The sequence below is a fragment of the Pezoporus flaviventris genome, unplaced genomic scaffold (assembly GCF_033815535.1).
Source record: "Pezoporus flaviventris isolate CSIRO_AGI_PZ_B2104156 unplaced genomic scaffold, CSIRO_AGI_Pfla_v1 ptg000036l, whole genome shotgun sequence".
NCBI lineage: Eukaryota > Metazoa > Chordata > Aves > Psittaciformes > Psittacidae > Pezoporus > Pezoporus flaviventris.
This window is the reverse complement of record NW_026892584.1, coordinates 40,297,067-40,310,713: the sequence shown is the minus strand read 5'-3', so window position 1 is coordinate 40,310,713 and position 13,647 is coordinate 40,297,067.

Below are 13,647 nucleotides of genomic sequence, written 5' to 3'. Positions count from 1 at the left end.
CCATGGATCTTTAATACTTCAATTACTTCTATTTTTCAAAAAAAACCCTCGTGTGAGGGATGAGTTCAACCCTGTGTAACCCCAAATACCTTAAAGGTGTTGATTTCCACATTTTCATCCTGCTTTGATAAACCAGAATCAATCCTGCTTTAATTTAATGTAGCAACTGTCACAACTGCCACAACTGCTGCAGTTCGGAAGCTTCTGCACATCCTCAGCTCCTGTTCCTGGTGTAGGGATGCTGGGAAGGGTGGGCATGGCGCTGCTGGGAAGGGTGGGCATGGCGCTGCTGAGAAGCTGATTCAGCCATCACACTCTAATCCACTGCAGTGTGCAAGCTCCCTAAGAGCGGTCACCTCCTGTAGGACAAGCTCTCCTTGAGTTGGACGGCAGCAGAACCCCCATGGCAGGTGCTGGGAGAGGAGCAAGAATCACACATACAGAGATATTGCTCTGGCTGGCACCACAGCCATCCCTAGCTACCACAGTTCTCCCCCATGAGTGGAGGGATGAGCACCATGCTCGGTGCATGGGCGAATGAACTGGGAGAGTAACCCTGAAACGCTGAGGAAGAGATTGCAAGGCCTCAGGCTAAAAAACAGGCTGCTACTGCCAGCTGCCCGAGGCAGAAAGCGAACAGGGAGACCCTCCCTGTGTCAGCATGGCAGCAGTGGCCCCTCTGCAGCGCAGCTCCCCTCTGTGTCCTGCAGCACAGCTGTCTAGGCACTAGGGCAGGAGAGAAATCAGCCCTGGCTCTTCCAGCCCCTGGAGAGGATCCGAGCCACAGGGCTGCTCACAAGGCTATTGGGCTGTGCTGGATCAGAGCCTTTGGCCCAGCACAAGGGGAGACAGGAAAGACATGGCAGAGCAAGGGGGTCCCCTCATGGTTGATTTGCAAGAGAGCACAGCTATGGGTACATTGAAGGTGGGTTGCATCCCATCACCTGCTGCCTCTGTGGAGAGATGCATAGGCATGGTCTTAACATCATGCTAAGATGCTAAGGTTTTAGAGCTGGAGTGCCTCTACACAAATACACAAACTTCAGCTATTGAATGAATTTTCATTTTGAAACCCAAGATGCTTCGTTGGGTTAGGTTTTAGCTACAGAGGGATTTTCAAGATAGTTTTCCACTTACCTGGGTACGGATCTGTCCCTTGCTGCACAGTGGTTCTGTCATCACCAAAGCAAGCTCCCACTTTCCATGCCTGGTGTGTATGTTTATGGCATTTTGTTCACTGTGTCGCACAACAAGCTGAGGGTCCCAGCTGTTAATTCCTGTCTCTCTGCATTTTAATGGACTCTCTCAGTCCCATCTCAGCTGTGGCAGCAGAAATACTGTAAAAGTACAAATACGAGTACAAAATAAGTTGTTAAAATATTGACCCTGAAATACAGAGTGAAGTAAAGAGAGTCTCCTGAGAAAGCCTCCTCTGCTGCATTTTATTAAAGAAAAATAACTTGGAGACACCAGAGAGTCAAGTATTTGCTCAGGCCCCAGTGAAGAGATTTGATTTTTATTCTTCTCTTGCTGCTGCTCCCTTTATTTTCCTGTGAAGGAAGGAGGACAAAAATACCTTCCTGGATTGGCTGTAGAGTCCTGTTCAGACCTTGGCTCAAGGTCCAGGTGAAGGAGCTGACACCTGAGGGTGCTGCAGGGTTGGGGAGAAAGGACAGGAGCAAAGCAAGCTGGACAAGCTTTTCACATCATGCAATGACCCACCGGCATGAAGTGATCTGAAAGACTGATAACCCCAAGACATTTTATGCACCTTAACTTTATGCCAACAAAACTGTAACAGAGCTAAACAGATATTTGCCCCCACTCCCTGTAAGCTGTCATGAGCTAAATTGGTTTGGTCTTTGCTTTGGGACCATCTCTTTTTATTTTTTAATAACCCAGGTGTTGCTTCAAGAGAAACATTGGGAGCTGAAGGACTGTAAAGCTGAGGAATACAAGTAGCCAAAGAGCACACTGGTCCAAGAACGAAACCAACAGTCCTTGACAAAAATAAATCTGAAATCTTACTGAAATAGAGCCTAATCTTAATTGGGGGTTTTTAAATGCAGTTTTTTAAGGCTATCAAGCCTAAGAATTAACTGTTATTTAGAGCCTGAAGTGTAGTGGTCTCTAGATTCTCACCAAGCCCCCAGAGATGACGTGTGTGATACTTGGAGTTTAACTACAAACACTCACAGAAGGACACCACTCTTTTTCAGTCCTCAGGGCAATTTCTTGCCCTTCTGTAGAAATGCCCATTTTAAGTCTCCTTGCTTCCAACCCCTCTGGCAGCCCTTAGTCCCATTCCTAGCACTTGGAGATTCTCTTTGAGGAGTCCAATGACAGGAGAAAGGGGTCCTTTGAGAAGTCATCTAATCCAACTGGTTATCCGATTCAATTCATGAGGATCAGCTCTACCTTACAGATGTAAAAACCTCAGGAATCTTCCAGACTGAAAGCTATTTAGTTGCTAAGCCAAGGTGAGAGGATTGTCAAGTGTTCCTGGAGGATGACTTCAGCAGAGAAAATCTGTACCTGGAAGACAGCTGCTAGAGCCAGATGTATAGAGAGTAAGGAGCAAAACCACACACAATGAGGCACCCTGTAATTTCCCTGCCACTGCAACAGTCACTGGGGATACAGCACCCATGCAGCTTAAGGCAGCTTTCCAGAGCTGCTGCATGCTAAATGAACCCTCAGGTTCTCAGCTGTAAGTCTCTCACCTTGCACCAGCATTTCTACCAGCACACCAACAAATATGGACATACAGCAGCATGATGGCTCCTCAGGACCCAACAGATGAGCATGAAATGTGGGCAGCGCAACAACCTGCATGAAAGCTTCCAAGCCTGTTCAGAAATGCATGGCAGCCCAAAGAGAACAAAAATCGGGCAACTCTGAGAACTTCAGGTATGTTAGCATGCTGACACAAAGGATGGATAATCTGCAGTTTAACTTTGGAAGGCTACTTTAGAGGAATTATATTATATTGTGCTGCATTAGGGATGTTCAGGATGGTGAAGTGAGGTTTGTTCTGCTGCTTTATGAAATAAGGGGTCATTAGCATGTTTTTAAAATACACAAACATCAACATAAACAAGAGACCTGAAGTGGGAGGTTGGTCTTCCTTCTTCACACATCAGCCAGCCTAACCGAGCCCTTATCTGCAGTTGTGTAGGTGGAAAGCAGGGCAACTGCCTACTTCTTGGTCATTAGCTTAAAGTAACAGATTTCAAGACAAAGCCCAGGCATGATTTGTGCCACTGCTTTTCAGAATGGACAGCTGCTTCTGGGTAAGTAAAAGCATTTCTTTTTCTCTATCCAAATTACTTATTTCCTAGGTTCTTACTAAATTTTTTTAGCCTTCATACACAAGAAATGCAAGAGTTATTTTTATTGAGGTGACATTCCCCAGGAGAGCTGGGGAGCCCATGCTCCTATGAACATTGGAACATTGGTTTCCATGGGCCAGTGTTGCCTGAGACTTTGCAAACAATGTCTGGAGAATCTGAGACACATGCTGCAAAAGAGCAGCTTTCCTCCTGGACATGTAGTGTTTCCAAGAAAAGGATGTTCTGTTCTCTGCCACCTCTAAAACCAAAACTGATTCTGTCATCTCCATTTTTGTTTTGCTACATCTGATATTTTTAAATTGTTTATTAAACACAGTGGTGATTTCACTAAGTGTTTGTAATAGCATGAGATCTGTGCCATTGGCTGGAGCCAAGAGCCAGAAGGCATGCAGAAAAACTTCCCCCATCATGCTGTTGTTGCCAGGCCTCCATGGCATGGAGAAAATCCCTTTCCTATCACCCAGTGCTAAACCTTTTTAGTGTGATTCCCCCACCACCCACTGGGATGAAACTGCTGTGAGAAGTTGTCTCAGAGTCTGACCTCAAGCGCAAAGGACCTCACTTTAATTTCACCGTAATTGTCAAAATTTGTTTTCCAAAACGTATTGTAACCACAGTATAGAAAGAGTTCATGTAAAAATCTCCTCTCCTTGATGCATTTACCACAATCATAGGGCTCTTACTGCAGTACTATTGCACTGGAAACTATTATAAGGAAAACTCACTAAATTTCAGTGCAGAAGTCAGCAAACATGAAATGTATACAGCAAAACAATTTCAATTTTAAGAAAAATCTTAAAAGATCCCATGTCAGGAAAATGAAAATGCAGGGAATGCCATCTGGAAAATTAAGGGAAGACTGTGCTTATGCAGTTACAGTGCTAAAACAGATACCAGAAAATACAGAAATTATCTTTGCAATAATGAAATAAAATCATTGCAAATTAAGTGACTGCTTACACAAAATACACTACACAAAACCAATTACAATATGAAGAAACAAACGGGGAATTCTAAATTAAGTCAATTCTTTGCTTAACGCAATTCTTATAAGAAGGACACTTCTCCAGAAAGATACTTTATTCACAGCTTGTTTTTTTTCTATGTATTAAGCCATAGAATAAGAATGAAAAGATTATTTACACAGTTCAAGTAATGCTCCATCTATCACATTCACTGTTAAATGTGTGGGACTTAAGGAATCCAGCAATACGATCAAGCTATCAAGATGCATTTTATTATGACTGTCTCTTTCCATCACCCTCCACAGTCCAAAGTCACTTCTGTAGTGAAGTCAGTGACATTTATGCCCCCCTACCCCATCGTCCCCCCAGACCAAAGGCAAACAGCAAGCAGTGGAAACTGTGGCATCTTTCTCTCTGCTGCTACCCTCCTACAGAGAGGACAGGTGGTTGCCTTACCCAGGGGTGCAGTGGGGTTCATCTCTCAGCCCACTATCTCAGATGCTCCTCATTGCTCACTCACAGCAAAGGTTCTTGACTGAGCTGGAAAGCCACATGGACACTGATCCCTTTGCAAGGCTTGGGGCCACCAATGTGAGATGCTCCATGACAGGGGTGAGCCAAGGACCACAAGCACGATGGCTTCACTGAAAAGGAGTTGAAGAGCCACATCTTGCCCCTGTACTGAGGGTTAAGTTCTAGCCTGAGCTATCAGGACTAGAAGTCCTCAACCACCGCCATAAAGCTGTGCCTGGCCCGTTATGGAACAGTGCCTGGCTAGGAGGCAAGGGAGACCAACCAGGGCTGGAAAGGGAACCTGAACCACCGTGGGGAAGAAACTGGTCTCCAGGAGGCCTGGGCATCAAAGTGGTGGTGGAGAGGAAAGGGAGCAAATGGGGACAGAAGTGACAGGGAACGCATGTGCCAGGTGCCACAGGAAACAAAACAGCAGTCCAGCAGGAGAAACGTGATAGAGGAAAGGATGGAGGATGCAAAACTTGAGGAAAGGAAGGGTAAATGAAGAAAAGTACTTACTCCACTTGAGGTGCAGTCACTGGCCCCTGGAAGACTCCCAGTTGGACAAAGCCCTCCTTCTGTTTCCAAATTCCCCATACAAGAAATGTGCACAAGAAAATTTTCCTTCTTCTCCTAACAAAACAAATCGGGTCTTGGCCTGACCATGGGCCATGGTCAAAAGCTACTGAAGCAAAGTCAGCATTGGCACAAGAACAAATAGGTCTGAGCTGGCCACAAATGTGTTTAAGGTGGCAGTGAGAAATGTGGCTCTGGGGTGTAAAGGGCAGGAGCTTTATTCAGTATGAAGTGGAGCTTGATGCATTCATTAAAGGGGTTATATAGTGCCATCACCTGTGAAGACAGGCAACTTGTTTCAACAGTTCCAAAGACCCCCAGCTTTGTTCCCAAATCCCACTGTGCTTTCTGCATCTTGCTTTTGCCAACCTCTTGCACTTTCATGAACCACACTTCAAGAATAAGGGATAAAGGCACAAAACAAATTTGGAAGCTATTAATGTAATTGCATATATATTTATACCCCTAGACAGATAAGACCAACTTTTTCGCCCAATGAAGGGTTGCAAGAGCACATACAGATCCATCCCAAAATAACGCTTTCTGTATATTTCAGGAATGACCCTTAACTATACTTAGGATGAGGAATTTGTCTTCATATGATGAGCCTGACCTCATCATCTACAAAGGGAGAGGTTGTGGGGAACCAGATGCTCCTCTCATCTGCAAGGTCTGAATCGCCAGTGTATTTCATATATTTAAAGTACTGATCTGGGAACCATTGCCGTAACGTCTGCATGCCTTGTAGTCTGCCTAAAAATAAACAAATATCAGTTGCCCAAGTGGGTGACTCATAATCATACATGAGCCCCTTTGAGTGTGAGCAGGTTGGCTGGTTAATTAGTGTGAAGGCTGACTAACAGACAGTCCTAATGCTATCCTCAAACTACCACCAAACCACTATGTGGTATGTGTAAAATGGCCAAAGCGCATAAAGCTAGTAACTAACCCCCCCTTCCCTCTTATATCATATGCTAGAAAAAATTCCCTGTTCTCAGATCAGAATTCATGCCTATTGACAAGAAACACAGAGCTCTTTCTGTCCCACATTCATAATGAGGGCAGAGGAGCAGATTTTAATCATAGCACCAGCAAAACCCCTTCACCAAACCATGAACCCATCATAAAATTCAATCCACTCTTAGATATTTGCTGTGATGCTCATGTAGCCTGTTGTTGATATTTCTGGTACCTTAACCTCACACTCCTTCCTGAGCTCATGAGAAATATTATTTTAAACAACAAATATTTCAAAATAAAAGTATTTCTGAAAAAGCAGAACTCTTTGGGATCTGACAAGTGGTGTATTTCTGAGATTAGTCCTTTGTTTTCAAAAACTACACATGACAATAAATATATATATATATACAGATACATATGGACTGTAAGGGACCATATGGAACTCTTTCTGCCAAGCCAGACTCAGCAGGAGCTTTGCTGGCAAGCACAGGAACATTTGCCGTCCTTAGACTCTGTAGCAGCCCTCTCACTGTCAGCAACATTAGTTTAGTTATCACCCAAAAACACAGAAAAAAAATCTGGGTGCAAATTCCTTAAGAAAGCCACCATACTCAATCGTTCCAAGAACAATAAAGTTCACCTTCTCAAAATTAAAATAAATAAAGAGACCAGATCTTGTGGCATCTCTCTATGAAGTGTTAAGACTGACCACCTTTAATAGACATTTGAAGTTTAAGCCCATGTTACATTCCACATGCTGGGTGCATTCCGGTCCAAGCAATTCCTCTGGGCTGGAGAGGGAAGGAAGGGGGATCCCGACAGACACTCCTCATCTATAATCAGCAGCTATAATTGCACTTTCCTTTAGCTGGCTCTAGCATTTTCCAGACTAAGCCCCGCTGTTCTCATGCAGGGAAAATTCTTTGAAGTCAATACAGAACTGCTGCTCCCGAGTCAGTGAGAATTGACTTTTTCAGTCTGTCTGCAGGTGCTGGCCACAGTTGCTTTTTGACATCCCTGCATTACACTGGCTCTGTGTGTACAAATGAGTGAAGTTGCTCCCTAGTAACTGACTTGAAGAGACTTATTACTACCGACAGTTGCGTGAACTGTCTTTTTGCTCAGGAGATAAAAATGTGTGGTTTGGAGCCAAAGAATCAGAGAGTCAGAGTAAAACACATTGAAGCTGATGTGGAAACTCCTACCAACTTCAATGGGATCAGAAATTCATCCCTTCTCCTGGTGGCTAATGGGTATATGTGGTCATGCCTCTTGGCTTTGTGGCTTCTCTACAGCTCGTACCCCAGCGATCTGCTCTGCAGCCCTGCAGCACATGCACAGCAACATCAGGTATAAGATCAGAGCACATAGCACAAAGTGGTCTCATGTCTACATCAGCCCCTATGTTCTTCTGTACAGAAATATATGCTGGCCAATGCCATCTAATGAATGAGAAAAACATCTGCTCTCTTAACCACTTTCACCAGCTCCATGGAGCTGAACTGAGATGACTCTAGGGCTAAATGCACACATACAATACTCCTCTTGGTGCTGTTACTCGAGCTTTCTATCAGCATTCCAAAATGTGTGAAAACAAAGATGATTCAGGTTTTCACCTTACTTTATTGACTATTTCAAACTGCTGCTCACCAGAGCCTATGTAATTATCTAAGTGAGATAATACAACACACTTCGAGCCACAGGACTGGATCAGTGAACGAGCTGTGCTTACTGTAGCATGAAAAACAGTGTTAAATTAAGCAGGGTTTTCTTCTAAGTTATCCCTCAAAAGTTGAGGGTTTTTTTTTGTAGGAGTTACGAATGTACATGAAAACAAATTGAAAAATGTGCTGTAGAGGCAAACATAATGCTCACCACAAAAGCCAGCCTGAAGGAAGAAAAAGATTCCCAGCATTGTTTTATGTGGGTTTTGTTTCAGGGAAAATAATTAACATGAATGGCACAAATAGGCAGTTCTCTGACCTGACCAGAGTCGGAATAAAGGCAAGAAAACCTTCATGTCGTGGGGTTTTTTCCTTTTGTTTTAAGATGTTTGTGAATTTCATGGGATATTTTCTGCATGATGTTGGGAAAGTGGTAAAAAAATACAAAAAATTTCACAAGCTACACCTGACCCTTTTCTCTCCATTGAATGTTTTTCTGGATATATAATTGCAATTTCTGTTTGAGCTTCCTTCTCACTCTAGAAAAAAGCTACCCAGAGCTACAAGGGGAAACAAAATAGCTGATTTTACAGAAAGCAGCAGCAAAACTCATTATTTTAAGTATACCCTCAACTTTATCCAGTGAACATACAAGAAAAATTGAGGCATTTTAATTATTTTGAGTAAAAATAGAGTGATGCTGTAACTGGTAGTTTTGTTTCAGCATTAGCAAAGACTACCAGTTTGCACTGGGGGTCTGAGCCCTCTTTACCTCTATGTAATGGGGTTTTCTCATTTGATGAAGGTACATGTAGCTCCCCCTGCCATCAAGCTGGGGCTTTTTCTACTTCTGTTAAGGAAAGGAGGGGAAAAAAAATCAGAAAACCCCTGGCACAGAAATAAAGGATGGCTTTAAAAGACATTCAAACTACAAGTTTTATTTCTGGCTGAAATATGTCATTCCTGGCGATGTACTGTGCACTGTGACATTACCCTGTAGCAAAGTGAATTCTGCCATGAATCTTATGAAAGGAAAATAGCTTCTATTGTAACTCCCACCTCAGGGCTTGTGTCTAGATTTGTTTTTTGAATTGAGGGGTTTTTTTGTTACTTTAATATTCCTATGTGAAAAATACCTGGAGGTTTTGTGTTGGTTTGTTGGCTTGGGTTTTGGTGTTTTGGGTTTTGTTGTTTTTTTTCTTTTCCCTTAATTTCAGCATCTAAAAAGGAATTAATCCTTTTGCTTGGCTGAGACCCTGTGATGAGGTAAGAAGCCATACAGCATCCTGAGGGTGATCCCTTCCTTTTGGTTCCCTAAGACCATGGGGGAAGAGCTCCCTCCCCTTCTCTCTGTTACCAGAAGCTCAGAGGTAGTGCTCCCATGTGAGTACCTCATCCGTTCCTGCAGGATCCTGAGGACATGGATGTGGTCACTCTCTCCTTTGTCTGTATCCTGCAGCAAGCACAGAAACAAGTTGTATCTTCAAAGTCTGCAGAAGTGCACACAAGTCTGCAAAAGGTACCTATGGTTACACTACACCCATGTTGTGAATACATGCTCTAGACTGCTCTAGCTCAGAGATCAGACTTTGCTCCAAACAGAAGCACTCCCTGGTGCTACATATTGATGGTTTAACCAGATCAGAAGCAGGATCTGAAGTCCATGAAGAGCTCAGAATCCAGAGCGCTTGGCACAGATTTCTTTCATGGTTCCAGTAAGAGGAGCTTGGAACATCCTGTGAATGGCTCAATGTCCAGTTGGAAAACACTAACGAGTGCTGTCCCTCAGGAATCAGTGTTGGGACTGGTCTTGTTCAATATCTTTGTCGGTGACATGGACAGTGGGATTGAGTGCACCCTCAGCAAGTTTGCCGATGACACCAAGCTGTGTGGTTCGGTTCATACGCTGGAGGGAAGGAATGCCATCCAGAGGGACCTTGACATGCTTGTGAGGTGGGCTGATGACAGCCTTATGAAGCTTAACCATGACAAGTGCAAGGTCCTACACCTGGGTCGGAGCAATCCCAGGCACAGCTACAGGTTGGGCAGAGAAGAGATTCAGAGCAGCCCTGGGGAGAAGGACTTGGGGGTGTTGGTCAATGAGAAAATGAACATGAGCCGGCTTCAGTGTGTGCTCACAGCCCAGAAAGCCAACTGTATCCTGGGCTGCATCAAAAGGAGCGTGACCAGGAGGTCGAAGGAGGTGATCCTGCCCCTCTACTCGGCTCTTGTGAGACCTCACCTGGAGTATTGTGTGCAGTTCTGGTGTCCTCAGCATAAAAAGGACATGGAACAAGTTGTTGGAACAAGTCCAGAGGAGGGCCATGAGGATGATCAGGGGACTGGAGCACCTCCCATATGAAGACAGGCTGAGGAAGTTGGGGCTGTTCAGCCTGGAGAAGAGAAGGCTGCGTGGAGACCTCATAGCAGCCTTCCAGTATCTGAAGGGGGCCTATAGGGATGCTGGGGATGGACTTTTCATTAGGAGCTGTAGTGATAGGAAAGGGGTAATGGGTTAAAACTTAAACAGGGGAAGTTTAGATTGGATATAAGGAGGAAATTCTTATATGGTGGTGAGGCACTGGAATGGGTTGCCCAAGGAAGTTTTGAATTGCCATCTCCGCAGTGTTCAAGGCCAGGTTGGACAGAGCCTTGGGTGATATGGTTTAGTGTGAGGTGTCCCTGCCCATGGCAGGGGGGTTGGAACTAGATGATCTTAAGGTCCTTTCTGACCCTAACTATTCTATGACATGTGCCACCTGGAATTTCTTACTGCAGGAACTTTTCCTGTGTGCTGAACAAGAGCACAGGACAGCAAAATGTGTTGTCACACACTTTGAATGGGACAGCTCCATGTGGGCACAGAACCATCTCTATTTTTTCCCTGCTAGCCCACTAATGCCAGGGAAACAGTTCACAACTGAGATAGGGACTCCCATTCATTGTTGTGCAGGTGGTAATGTCCAGCAAAGGCTGGAGTGGTCAGAGAGAGACAATCAGGCTCCAAACCACCACCACAGGACATCCTGGAGCTTCTCTAACATAACCCTTGGTCTCTGTGGCTTAGCCATTCTCATGAAGATAAAACTACTCCTTTCCTGCTTGCACTTGTCTGGTTCTTGCAGTGACTGCAGAGGTTCAAAAAGCATGCAGGGGAGCAGGAGCACCCCAAAAAAACGAGCTTTAGTGTTTGTTGGTTTTTTTTTGAGGGGGAAGAGGGGGGATTGGTAACAGAAATGCAGATAAGTTTGCAAGTGATTGAGTTACATTTTTAAAAGGATATCTTTTCTTTCCTGAGCATCCCCACCTTACCCAGCTACAGATCGCATCTCCCTGCAAACACCCTTACAGAAATGCAGCTTATTGCAATGTCCTTTGGTTGGAATATCACAGACTGGCTCTTGAGAGAGAGCAAATAATGCCAGCAAAGTCCTTTTCAAGTGATACAACTGCATCAGAACTGGGACATTTGCCAGCACAGCTATTTTTTTGCAAGAGAAGGGTAAAAAGCCACTGCTCTGACCAACATAACGAAGATGGCAAAACAGAAGCATGGGCCATGGCATCTCTGATAGCATCTGTCTCCTCTGTCTCCTTTGCCAGCTGCACTTTCTCCCACCACCACCACTTACACACACAGTTTCAGATCTGCCCAGGAAGGGAAGGGATGTGCTGCTATCTCCTAATGAGGATTAAACCAAAATGTCACATACACAAGTCCAAAGGACTTGCGGGAGATGCAGTCTGCATGCTGCATGTCACTTCAGCCACTCATCATCTCACCGAGCCGACAACCTGACAGCGTCTCCTCAGATCTCCTCACTAACTATAAAGCTTTTATTCCAAAGGAAAATGCTTTGAATGATCTTTGTGCAGAAAAAGATACCATGTCGGTGATGAGAGCTGCAGTGCTGCCGTTTGGTCTGTGGGGCACTGCTGAAAGGAGCAAAGAGCCAAAAGCATAGATGCAGCCTGTTCACTTTAATGAGCAATGAACTTCATGGGGGAGTTGGGACTAGTTTCATCAGTAGGGTTATTAAGCACAGCTCATTTGCCCTCCCACCTTCCAACTATAAAAAAAGGAGAGAAGTTCAATACCCAGCTCTGCTCTAGTACAACTGCAAAACTACAGTTTAAAAAAAGCTCAAAAGGGGGAAGCTGGAGGCTGGTTTAGCAGCAGCCTAGTCCAGCCTTGCTGCAGTGACCCAGGTGGGTTCCCCTGGGCAGGGGCACGCTGGCAGCGTTACAGCTTTGATCACGATGCTTTGGCGCAGCAGAGAGCTGAGGGAGACTTGGCACAGCCCAGGTGCAACTGCCAGTGCCTCTGCAGGCTCGCACCTTGGCTTTCCTTTTAGCAAACAGTGCATGGTGCAGTCTGACAGTGCCTGGAAGGAGGCTGTGCTGTAGCTACACATGCACACAAGCAAACTGAGGAACTGATAGGAAAAACAAAGTCTATGCAGCCACATCTCCGCTGACAAGCAGGTAAATCCTGATGACAGACTCTAATCCTTCTTGTTAACATACCTAAATTTCTTCCTTTAGCAAGTTGATGCAATTTGGGCAAAATACCACAGTCAAAATGTAAGCTGGCAGGCATGGTAAATTGAAAAGCCTTTAAATAATGTTGAACCAATTCCTAGCTTGAAAGCTTATAGCTTACAAACAACATAACACAGAACAACTCTGTGTATTGATTTCATTAAAGAATAGCACTGGGTGGGGGGAGATTGCTCTGAATAGCAGCTTTTAGGAGAATCACTTTATAGTCCATGGTATCTGATAAAAATGTAGTGCTGGCAATCAAGACCAAAGGGAGAAAGAGCTGAATCAGAGGCCCCTGAGATGCAGTGCCAGTCTCTGCTGCAAGGGTGTGGGAATCCTGCAGCAAATTTTACTAATTCTCCTCCAGCCCTGCAGTAGCAGTATGTGACTGCAATCCCCTCACCCAGGCTGCCCTGAGTCCCCAGGAGCCACCGCTCACATCTTTCATGGCAAGACACAGCATCAGTCCCTCCAAGCAGCTTTTCTGCTCCAACTGGTCCGGTTCTGCTGCAGAATAAAACGTTGCTAGGGCAGGTAGGAACATTTTGGGCAGGGGCTAGAGCTGCACTGGCAGTATTTCCAGGACAAGTAGACCAGGCTATCCCCTGGCAAAGTGGGCTGAGTGCAGGTCATCTGCAAAAGTGAATTTCTGCCAGATAAACATACCCACCCTCTCCTCTACTCCCCATGCCCTGAGCAAGCCCTAGGAGGCAAAAGGCTGCTCAGGGCACATCCAAGGCATTTATTCCATTACAATTCTCTCAAGCACCTACTGTATCTCATCACCCCTCCAGCCAGTGCAGCTCTGCAGGGTGGGACCAGAGCCTGGCTTCCAGCAAGATACGAGGGAAAAACCTCAGATTTGTCAAACTACCTCCCGCTGAGAGCAGCATGGACTGCCTCAGGATCTGGCAGGGCAGCCATTTAACCTTGCCATTAAGTTTTCACCAGGCAATGCTCCTGCCCCTGCCAGGGTGGAGCCCAGTTAATTGGGCTTGTGACCTCCTCCTTCCCGCTCCTCTCATTCAGAGCAGGCTCGCTCGTACGAGCGCAGACGTTGCCAGCCAGAAG